This window comes from Ascidiella aspersa, chromosome 6 (genome assembly GCF_963924565.1).
Source record: "Ascidiella aspersa chromosome 6, kaAscAspe10.2, whole genome shotgun sequence".
Classification (NCBI taxonomy): Eukaryota; Metazoa; Chordata; class Ascidiacea; order Phlebobranchia; family Ascidiidae; genus Ascidiella; species Ascidiella aspersa.
Window position 1 is genome coordinate 16,393,803 of NC_139452.1, and position 11,479 is coordinate 16,405,281.

The window sequence follows — 11,479 nt, forward strand, 5'->3', positions numbered from 1 at the left end:
CGGGATTTAAATCTTTAACCTGCAACCCCTGAGTTGGATCAGATAAAGTATAGGGTTTACATGTTGAAAAAGATGTGCTATGTTTTATGTGTTTTCATTTAGATTAGAACTTCTATATGAGGTGTCAGCATTAGGGTACATTTACTTTAATCTTTGTTCTAGATTACATTCGATAGTGAAAAATTACGTGCGTGATTTTTATTATTGTATTTAATGGGTGGTACGCTACACCTAACATTGGTCCCCAGCAGCTTTGTCGGGTCAAAAAACGATTAAATATTGATATATTTACAGGTAAGTAATATGACAAATAAACCATGTCGTTTTTTTTTTCACTTTATATCGAAAATCATTCACTTTGCAAATGTTTACATTTCTACAGATATAAAAAACAACGAGGTATACTCAATAATAAGTTGTCATATGACACTATTTAACACAAAAATGGATATGCGTTAAAAATGTTAGGAAAACACAGTCGGGTTATCACCAACACAACCTGCTATAGTTATCGGTATCACGCTATAAGTGTAAGATGTTGGAGTTCAGCGTCGGATAAGACACTTTTCTACTTTTTTCGGCAATGGGCGTGGTCATTGGGCGATCGACTAGCAAGGCTGCTTTTGGTTTACCATGTTTCTCGCCCATTCGTACGGCAAATTCAATCCCTGCTTGAGAAGATCTGTAAAGCCTGAACAGCCAGAGCAGCAGGCACTGAATGGCGACAGCAAAACCCACAGAATTGCACAAAGAAGTCCAATTGGAATTGCTATAACCAGCAAAAGAATGAACCACATAATAGACCAAAGCCATCCACAATTTGCCATTTTAGTAATTGTTTCTAAATTGTACAGTATTGAATCTTACTGTTCTGCAAATTTTTTATAAATACAAGATGTTGAAAAAGCATATTAACACAGGTTAAATGTACTTTTACAAGGCTTCATTACTACAACATATGCCTAAACTACTACCACCTATGCAACAACAAGGATTCGGGATAGTAATCCATCACACCCACATGCGAACTACAGTTCAAAACGTTCTTCCTCTTGAATGTGCCCGAGCGTCCGTTTCGTTTTAGCCATTGACCTAATTGACTTGCGCTAACCTTATAAAAAACTGTACTTCTTATGCCGGAAAACGGCGATTCATATAAAATGACATCACCCCGGGCTCGATAACTTAAGGTAATAGCGGCGGTACATTCCAGCGTATTGCTTGTGCGCGATGAATCGTAAAAAGCAACGAAGCCAAACGAGTGATAGCCTCAAGCGATTTTATTGGCGACTTTTTCAACATTTATAGTCCGATTTTCGCAATTTGTGCTATTCCTTATAACGCCAGCATTCCTTACGTTCCTTGCATAAACTGATAAGTTTGCAGCTGGTAGATAATTGCTTTAAATATGTCTTAAAAACTACAAGATTTAGATTAGGGGTGCACAACCTGTGGCCGTTGACAGTAAACTTTGTCGCCGCTTATTTTGTCTTAACGCATATTTTGTTTTTAACTTCTTTGCAAAAAGCTGTTTAATCGTGAACGTGACTAACGCCTATTTGAATGTTTTCAAAACAATATAACGTATCTGTTTGATGCAGGGCCTATAGGGGTCTTGTCCCACAAAGTTACCAAGAAGTCAACAAATCACCTGATTTTAATGGATGATTCCACTTTTGGTTAAAACTGCGAGCCTTGGCATCATACAGCTACCGCATGGTAATAATAATTTACCAGTTCCGGAACTAAAATTGTTTCACGCTATTCAACTAGTGAAATTAAATGTGGAGCCTAATTTGAAACAGATCGGAGCCCAATTTATCCAAGGAAACAGACAGGGTCCATTCCTTAATGCAGCGTTTCTCAACCGGTGCGCCGCGGAAGGTTGCCAGGTGCACCGCGAGAAAATGGGAAAAAGTGTTACAAAAATTCTGTATTATTTTAGAATTTGCGACTAAAAGTGGATTCCAGCAATAAGACCAAAATAACATCAACATCGGAATAAAACACAGTTCGGAATAAGATCGAAAAAGGACCAATAGATAACATACCCAAACCCTCGGACCAACAGTTCAGTGTCAAAACAGCGTCTACAAACGCCGCCGTTTAAAAAAACATGGTCCTTACAAGGTGGTGGCGGCGCCTAATCGTTTTATATCAATTTCCTGCGGATGAGGAAGTTATTTAGGCCACTTGGATTTTATGCCGAAAACGTATTGGGTTTTATTATGGCGGCGGTCAAATTTGGAATTCAAAGTTAAAAATTTAAACGACATATTCCAAAATTTGAATAGTTTAAAATTGTAAATGCAGAATCAAAATGAAAACACTCATCCACAGATAAAATTAAAGCTTTTACTAAAAAAGCTAGAGAGGGAAAGTTAAATTAGGCTATTTGGAAATGATACTTTAATCAAAGATGACCATTCAGATTTATCTTTTTTAATAAAGGACTATGTTTGTAAATAAACTCTAGTCACTATTTTCTGTGAATAAACACTGAGCAATATGACTGGATTCGTAGCCCCTATTAAAGTCCCAATGGTTGATGTTGGCTTTTCGCTAACAAAGAAAGAGGAACTTTGCAACATGTATCTAGTTGGGCAACATCAATTTCGGCATAAAAAACAGTTCGGAATAAGACCAAAATAGTACTAATACCTAATACTCGTAATAACGTTTAAATCAAAATAAGACCTAAATTCGCCCGAATAAGGCCTAAACTGCAAGAATAAGGCCTTTACAGCCTTTTACTTAACTCCAAACCACACCCATAACTTCAACACTAACTCCCCTAATAATTTGAACCATATAAACCAAATTCTTATTCTACCTATTACTCGCGCCTATCCCCAAACAGAGGCAACCAATGCAGTGCCAAAACAGCGGCGCCCTAACGGCATTTTAAACTAGGGCACCCAAACGTCGACACCAAAACAGCCGATGCCAAGAAGATGTCCCTTAACCGTCCCAGGCCATACCCTGTTTTTACAACATAAAAGGCCTATTTTATTTTTTTTATTTAGGCCTGTCTTATTAAGCACATCTTATTTTAAAGCAGGGCTGTGGAGTCAGAGTCAGATTTGGGACTCTACGTACCGTATTCGATTTGTTTTTCTAAAGTCGGACTGCCTGAGTCCCGAGTCCGACGTGCGCAGTAACAATTTTAAAACTGATAATGCCGCCAACTGCAAATTGAAAAGGCGGAATAGCATATATGATGGATATTTTCCAGCAATGGTTTGTGGGTGGATGGGATATATGACACCCCTATGAGGGCATAGTTGAAAATCCACTTTAATTTAGTTGCGTACATGGGTGAAATAAAGGCTGTAGAGTGGCAGCCGGACTCTCGAATTTGACGAAATCGCACATTTGCCTGGAGTCGAAATCGAGCGTTGGAGTCGGGTTATTTTTAACCGACTCCACAGGCTTCTTTATAAATAATAAAATTAGGAGCCTGATGTAATAACAACTGCCAGCATAAAACAAAATATCCAAACAAAGTTAGCAGTCGACTCGCTCGTCAGGTGCGCCGCCGCGTTTTGAAAGGTTTACGAGTGCGCCCTGGGATGAAAAAAGTTGAGAAACACTGCCTTAATGGGAACTCAGGAACAAACAATGTCGTTAAGGCTGCACTCCCAACCACATATGTTGAGAAACACTGACCTAAGCACTTTTTCGTTCTCACCTAAACCTTGTAGATAGCCAGGGTTTTATTTTAAAGCCTGTTTTTTCAAAACTTTTTACCTATTCTGTACTCTTTTTATTTATTTTTTAACTTTTAATAACTGTATTAGTTTTTTGTTAACCATTACTTTTCTATGTATAGCCTATGTATTTTACTGTACTAAAAAGGCTGACGGTGCCAGTGTAGGCGAAATATATATTCCTTTAACGCAATGGACGTAAGTAGTTAAGTTTATGAAGCAAATATCATGGAGTCGAACCGTTAAACTTTTCCAGTTCAGGTTGGGATTTACAATGAAACTCCAACTTTATAGGCACGTAGCATTCTTTCTCGCGCTGTTACTGAAGTTATACGATTTATTTATCTTGTAACCTCTTTTAGGATTATTGATATGTACTAATATGGTTTCAGACTTTACACAAGGAATCAGCTTAAAACATTTAGGTTAACGTTTGTTCTATACGTTGATCACTGCGATCACTGATCTCAACGAAATTATTTTAAAAATATTTTATTGCGAACGCAAATTTAAACGGGAACACACAGGAAAGGTCCACCAAGACAAAAATAACTAAAGCAGAATGATCTGTAATATCAAATTATTAAGACCAACGACATAATAAAGCCAAATACACACTAATATCAGCAACAGAATGATATCTAAATCCTCTAAATAAGACTTAAACCTGTCGGAATAAGTTAACTCATCAGAATAAGGCCTAACTGGCCAAAATAACGAAACTTATCCATTATCACCAGTTAGAATATTTTTTCGGAATTTGCTTTTTCTATTGTGTATAATAATACGATTGCAATTGCGAGTAGGCCTATATGTTGCAGCTAAATACAATACAGCAGTGTTGTAATGACTAAAGTCAATGACTTGACTTAAGTGCACTTAAGTTACTGGTTTTAAATTAATTGAATAAACTTAAGCCGTTTTGTTAAAAAGTCTTGCAGTCTTTTAGACCAGTGGTTCTCAACCGGGGCGCCGCGGATTTGAGGATTTTTAGGAATCTGATGTTTCCTTAATTGGTAGCCTATAAGCTTCTTAATACAGCTACTTGTGTACGATTAGAGACCCTTATATTAAATGACAGTTTCCTACATGTTTTAAGTTGATTGTGTTATTCCAGCTGCATTTATCGTGACATTTCAGTAAAATACTCAACGAAAATTCCAGTCGGGTGCAGAAAATCTGCTTATTATTTTTGAGGGTGCCTTAAGTCATAAAAGGTTAAAAATCACTGTTTTAAACAAATGACGTGACTTGGACTAAAGTCATTAAGTTAAAAGATTTGGGTTGAAATTAAGTGTTTTCATTTAACATTTTACTATAAAATTGAGCTATTTATCTCAAGTTTTGTACGTAGAGCCATTAGATTGCTATTTAATTTTTTACTTGAAGGATTGCTCATAATCGGGCGAGTTTACCAATTTTAATGGTTTGTCGTTTTATTATTATACTAGACGAAATACCCGGCGTTGCTCAGGTTTAATAGAATATTGATCTTCGTAAATGACATAAATAAAGCAAACATATTTTTTTAAATGTCATAACAAATTTGCTCATGCCTAAACGTTTGAACTAAGTGTCACTAAATAGAAATTTCAAATCATGTGATGTGATGTCGGTTAACTATAGCGCACAACACTTAGCTAAGCATGCAATACATCTTTTAAGTAACGAAAACCCGTGACGTTGGTCAATTGAGAATAACTCCCAAACGTAAAACTTTAGGTTGCAGCAGCAATTTATTAGACTTGCTTGATAGCGTCATGTTTAGGCAAATACGTAATCCGGGTGCTAAACTGCGTCAAACGTGAGAAAAATCCTTATTGAAAAAACAAATGCTTACTGTTAACTACTGCAATAAACGCAATATTTCGCGAACTCTGCTAAGTATTGCGTGGGTAAACACATTGTAAGAAGTCATTAGGCTTTGGCCTCAATCACTATCGCTGACAAACGGCTTAAAAACAATAATTCAGTTCTTCGTAAATTTGCGAACTCTACCTAAATTTTACGCGTAAACAGGCATCAATAAGTCCCTAAACATAATAGTCTTAGTTGGAAACATTAAAATTTTACTTTATGAAGGAAATGTACTTAGTTTTATTTTTTTATTTCCCAGCAGGTAGATTAAACTTGGACTGTCTTTTACTTACTGCGACAATAAACGCGATATTTTTCGAACTCTGCCTAAATTTGGCATTGTTAAACTTAAGTCTTTTCTTGGAACGTTGCACACGTTTGTCAGCATAGTTTATAACAGTGGTTCTCAATCGGGGGTCCACAAAAACTTCTAAATATATTAAATTAACTAACGCTGGGGCTTGGGATACATGCTTAAACACAATCTTGGTAATCTCACAAATCTTCTCTTTTATTATGTAGATATTAGTTGTTTAACTTAAAGATGGCTTGATCTAATAATGACTTGACTGGGACTTGACTTTGTATTTTGTTTCTATTTTTTAGTTCTCAACCTTTTTTAGTCACGGACCCATTTGAATAACAAGCTTATACAGACATCTGTTCATGAGTTCCCTTAAAGCAGTGGTTCTCAAGCTGGGGTCCGCGGTCCTTTTGGGGTCGGGGAGACAATTTTCTGGGACCGCGAATCACCTAACAAAAAATCCACAAGACGCTCCTGTAGAGGTAATTTTTTGGGCAATAAATTTTTTTGGCAACTTACTTTTCTAAACCAAGCTTAACAAACACAATACCGTAATAATAACTATGCCGTACATAGGTATAATTGTGGGGCAAAAGAAAGAAAGCCAAAATCAGGCTGCGCTCGTTATCATAAGCTACGATTAGTTGTTTATTCACTTTACAGGCTTTAAGTTTAATTGTGCATTGTGAAGTCATAGTGTTGCGTTGTGCTAATGATGGCCTTAAAACTAAGTCCATTCCCAACAACATATGAGTGTGAATCTGCATTTTTGGCACTATACTTAACATCAAGCCAAAAGCTAGAAACCGTTTGGATGCGATTCACTTGTCCAAAACGGAACCAAACATAGCCGAGCTGATAGCAAAGAAGCAAGTGCACCACTGCACCCGTCCCATTGATACCATTAAAAACAACGTTTTATTTTGTGTTGATTTGTGTATATTTTCAAGGGGACCATGATCATTTAAACAATTGCAAGGGGACCGCTACGTAATTTTTTAAAAAAAGTTTGAGAACCACTGAGACAGACGGAATAACGTTGCCCATACTGACCCCCTTGAAGCGAGAAGCTGGGCGATAGGGTAAAATATAAAGAAAGTCATGTGCTTCCAGACAGAAAAAATGGTCTCTATCTATAATAGAAAGTCGGATGAATGAGCGTTTATCTCAAGCGAGCGTTATCGAACCCGGTCACGGGCAAACCATTTTGATTTTTACCGGAATTTTTTCACGTGACGCAGTTAGGCAGCAGGACGTGGTGTTGTTTTGCACAATGTGCGCAAAAATGTGCAAACTAATTGCGCTCATTTTAAAATGCTTTTAAAGTGGTGCCCTTTTAAAGTGGTGCTATTTTCTATCTCAAAATGCGTGAAAATGTGCGCACATTCTGAAAAAAATGTGCGCATTCCCGTCCAATTTGTTGCCGGGATTACGTATTTGTTAGAATATCACGCAATTCTAAACAATTGTTGTTACAAAACGTTTTACGTTTATTAGTAATTTTATATATAAATGTCACGGATTTTCACCATTACAGAAACAACACACATGGCATGTTGATTGCATGTTAAATTGTCACAATATTTTTTAAACCATCGGCTGTAGCATGCGTCATTAGCAAACTATTCCACGCCAGTTGATTAGATGCCGCTTCCACACAGTCACAGGCCGAATTCTTATAAGGCAGGGGTCGGGAACCTTTTCAGCTAGGGGAGCCATAAAAGCCAAATTTTCTTGGTTGTATTTCCATGAGAGCCATATAATCATTTTTTAACATCTATTTATATGTTGGCAAAATTTATTTTGTTGTCATTTAAAGGGCAGAACATGCTATGCACCAAAAATGATTTAGCTAAGTTTGCACAACTTTGATTACGGAGTTCCGTTTAAAGAATACGGCCATTTGAATATTAAGAGATTCCTTTAAACGGGATAACAGCAGTGGTGGAATTCAGCCGGTTCGCACCGGTTTATGAGATGAGCGAACCGGTTAGCATTACTGGTTACTGTCAATGATTTTTGCATCTTATTCCATGCATTGCTTTTTTAGATCGAAGTAGCTCACGTGTTTGTTTTTTTAATTTGCAATGGTCAAGGTCGCACGTAACAGTTATACATTAATTTTTATGATTGTAGTAATTTTCCTTTTGTGATTGTTGTCTGAAAATTTAGTTGTTGCGTCATAAGTAGAAGTCATGAGACGACTGCTGCTTTTTAGTATGGCTGTACAGTGATAGGATTCAGCCGGTTCGCAGTTCGCAACATTCGCTGGAACCTGGGCTTGCATCCTGTTCTTGCAACTACTTTAATTATTTCTCGGAAAATATGACTTTTTGTAACAGAACCGGCTGATAAACGATTTGAATCCCACCACTGGATAACAGTTTTAAAAAACAAACAGGAATCGCGCGAAGCGCCGAAAATTTGCTACTGTGTGTAACAAATATAGGAAAACATAAAGTTAGGAAAGCGGCCATGACCCCGCGTAGTTTTATTTGCGATTAGGCTTTGAAATGATAGCTTACATTTTTCAAGCAATATTCTTTCATCAAGACAGACACTTACGCGTCACAAAAAGAGCCATATATGGCTCGCGAGCCATAGGTCCCCGACCCCTGTTATAAGGTTATGTAGTCTTATTATGGGAAACCATTTAGTTAAACCCTTTCAGACCCAATCAGAGGCAAACAGTAAAGGGACCATCATCGCCTTTCCTGTTTTACAATGTAAGCTACATGTTCTCCAATCACATCGAAATAAAAAACACATAACATGTTATGAAATTTTATTTACCGAAGGTGTAGCGCCACGTGCAACGTTTAGGCATAACTAAAACTGCTATGCCATTTTAAAAGATATCTTAACATTAGGTAGCACACAACATTGTTTTTTGGTTAGTGGTTACATACTTTTTGAAGTGTACGAAACTTTTTTTTACAGTCACGCAGTTTATAGGATAATAATTTGTACCACGCCAGTCCATTCAATGTAGCTTCCACACAGACCTCATCCATATAAGGCAGGGGTTATTAAACTGAGGTCCATGAACCCCTTGGGGTCCATGAACTAGTTTTAGGGGGTCCATGACGTCGTCTAATAATTGAAATATTACTGTATATTTAAGTAGTAAATCAATTTATCAAAGAAAACAGTTTAATTAAAAATAAAACGGTTTTGCACTGAATGTATTAGGACTCCATGTCACCGAAATCAGTAGATTTATAATTTTTTTTTGCATTGTGACGAAAATTTATAACGTAATTTTTATTTTTTTTTGCCTACAGTGGTTCACGCGAGCACAAAAACATTTTTAGGGGTCCGCGGGAATAAAAGTCTAAGAACCCCTTATATAAGGTGATAGTGTTATTGTAGGGCAGGGGTCGGCAACCTACGGCCCGCGATCCGGCCCGCCGATGTAATTCATCCGGCCCGCCGCCTCTTTGACAAAGTAGACACGAATCCATTTCACATACTTTTTGACTATTTTAACTACGTATTTGCGAAAAATTTTCGCGCTGTGCGCGAATGCTCATTCTACGTCTGGTTTGTTTTCGTTTTCATGCGCCGTGGAAGGCTGTCAAATGCGTAGCGAAAAAACGGAAAGCCTATTCAAAAATATTGTACATATTTTTTTTACATTTTTTATTTTGGACAATGTGATAAAAACTTGAAATTTACTTGAAATAAAAAAAAAGAAATTTACAAAAAATAAAAAAATAAAATCGCGCTCGCTTCGCTCGCCAGGTGCGCCTTCACTTACAACGGTACATAAATACTCAGCTACATTAAATCATTAAATTTAAGTGTTATCGCATTCCCTCAAAGTATAGTTTTATTACACGTTTCATGATAGTATGGAAGACGAAGTGTGAGGTCGAATTTTAAACCAAACAAACGCCTTTGTTTACGCTTTGCCCAACACTTTACTGACTCTGTAAATGTAAATAAACACGCTTTTAAGTGCAAAAAATATCCTAGGTCCGCCTAATTCAAAGTTGTTCTAACATTTCAATAACACAGTTCTTAGTTATCATTTTGTGCGGCCCGCAGAGAGCTTTCTCAGTTTGGTTTTGGCCCGCGAGAAAAAAAGGAAAAAAAAAATAGAAAAAGGTTGCCGACCCCTGTTATAGGGCATTAAGTCAGGGGTTCTTAAACTGGGGTCCATGGACCCCTTGGGGGACTAGTTTTAGGGGGTCCATGAAGGCCTAATTAAAGAACTAGTGTATACTTAAAGTAATTAATTTTTAAAAGAAAACACTTTAATTAAAAATTAAACGGTTTTGTACTGAATGTATAGTTAGACTCCATTTAACTTTCACATTTCGCGGACCAGAATAACAGAGTCATGAAGTCTATTTGTATTGTGACGTCAATTTATGACGTCATTTTGGAGCATTTCTTGTCTACCGGGGTCCATGCAAAGCAAAAAAAAATTTTAGGGGTTCGCGGTAAAAAAAAGTTTAAGAACCCATGCATTAAGTTACCCGTTTCACACACAATCAGTCAAGGAGCGGGCCAGCGCCTTTGCTGTTTTACAACAGACTACAGGTAAACGCAAAAACAAATCACAGCATGTTATGAAATTTATTGTTACTGGATGTATAGCGCCACGTAGTGCAACGTTCTAAGAAGATTTTCAAGTTTAAGACTTCTTGCAGCATGTTTAAACTCGCAAAATATCGCGTTTATTGTCGCATTTTACCATTAGCAAGCAATTTTTACTTTTAAACACGATACGGATTTTTCTAACTTTGTACGCCATTTGGTATACCGGGATTACGGGTTTGTTTGAATATCACACCAGTCGACAAACACTGCTAAGACTATACATTGCGTGGAACTGAGTTTTTGTTCGGTTAATAATGAAAGCCATTGCGACCATTTCAACTGACATCATCCTAGTAAAATACATTATCATAATAAAAGTTAAATCTCCTGATAAACAAATTAGCACTTGCTAAGAGTGTATGTTGGATTGGGTAATTTTGTTTCTATATTTTGTTTCGTAAAAGCCGTTTAAGGTTTACCATATTTACCGGTTCAAGAAATGAAAAATCAGTTCTTTTATTAGCCAGATGAGATGTATGTTTATGTTGGCATCAAGTTGTGCTATTGCATCAAAGTCGTGTTCATGGTAGAATACTACCAACAACACTTTCATAAAAACTCAATTTTTTGGCATTGTGATATGTATCGTATACTAGGGCGATGATTTTTGCCAAGTCAATCAAAACTTTCTTAAAATATATACGTTAAAATAAAATTTATCACAAACACTTAAAAATCGTTTACAAAATTATCAAAAACTGCAATGAATTTTTTTAAATTGTCGTTAAGTTTCACATTTTATTAAAATTAAGATTTAAATTGCATCCAACGACATTCTAATGCAGTGTTTCTCTACCTTTTTTACTTGGGGACGCACCTAGAGACTTGAAAACCTGGCGGCGCACCGAGCGAAGCGAGCGCGAAATTTTTAAGGTGTACCGGTATTTGTTTAAATTGGTGTCAATTTTCATTATATAGGCTTTATAATTGCAAATCTTTAAAGGATCTCCAGCCTTAAGACCAAAATTGGAACAACAAACATTAACTTCGGAACAAAATA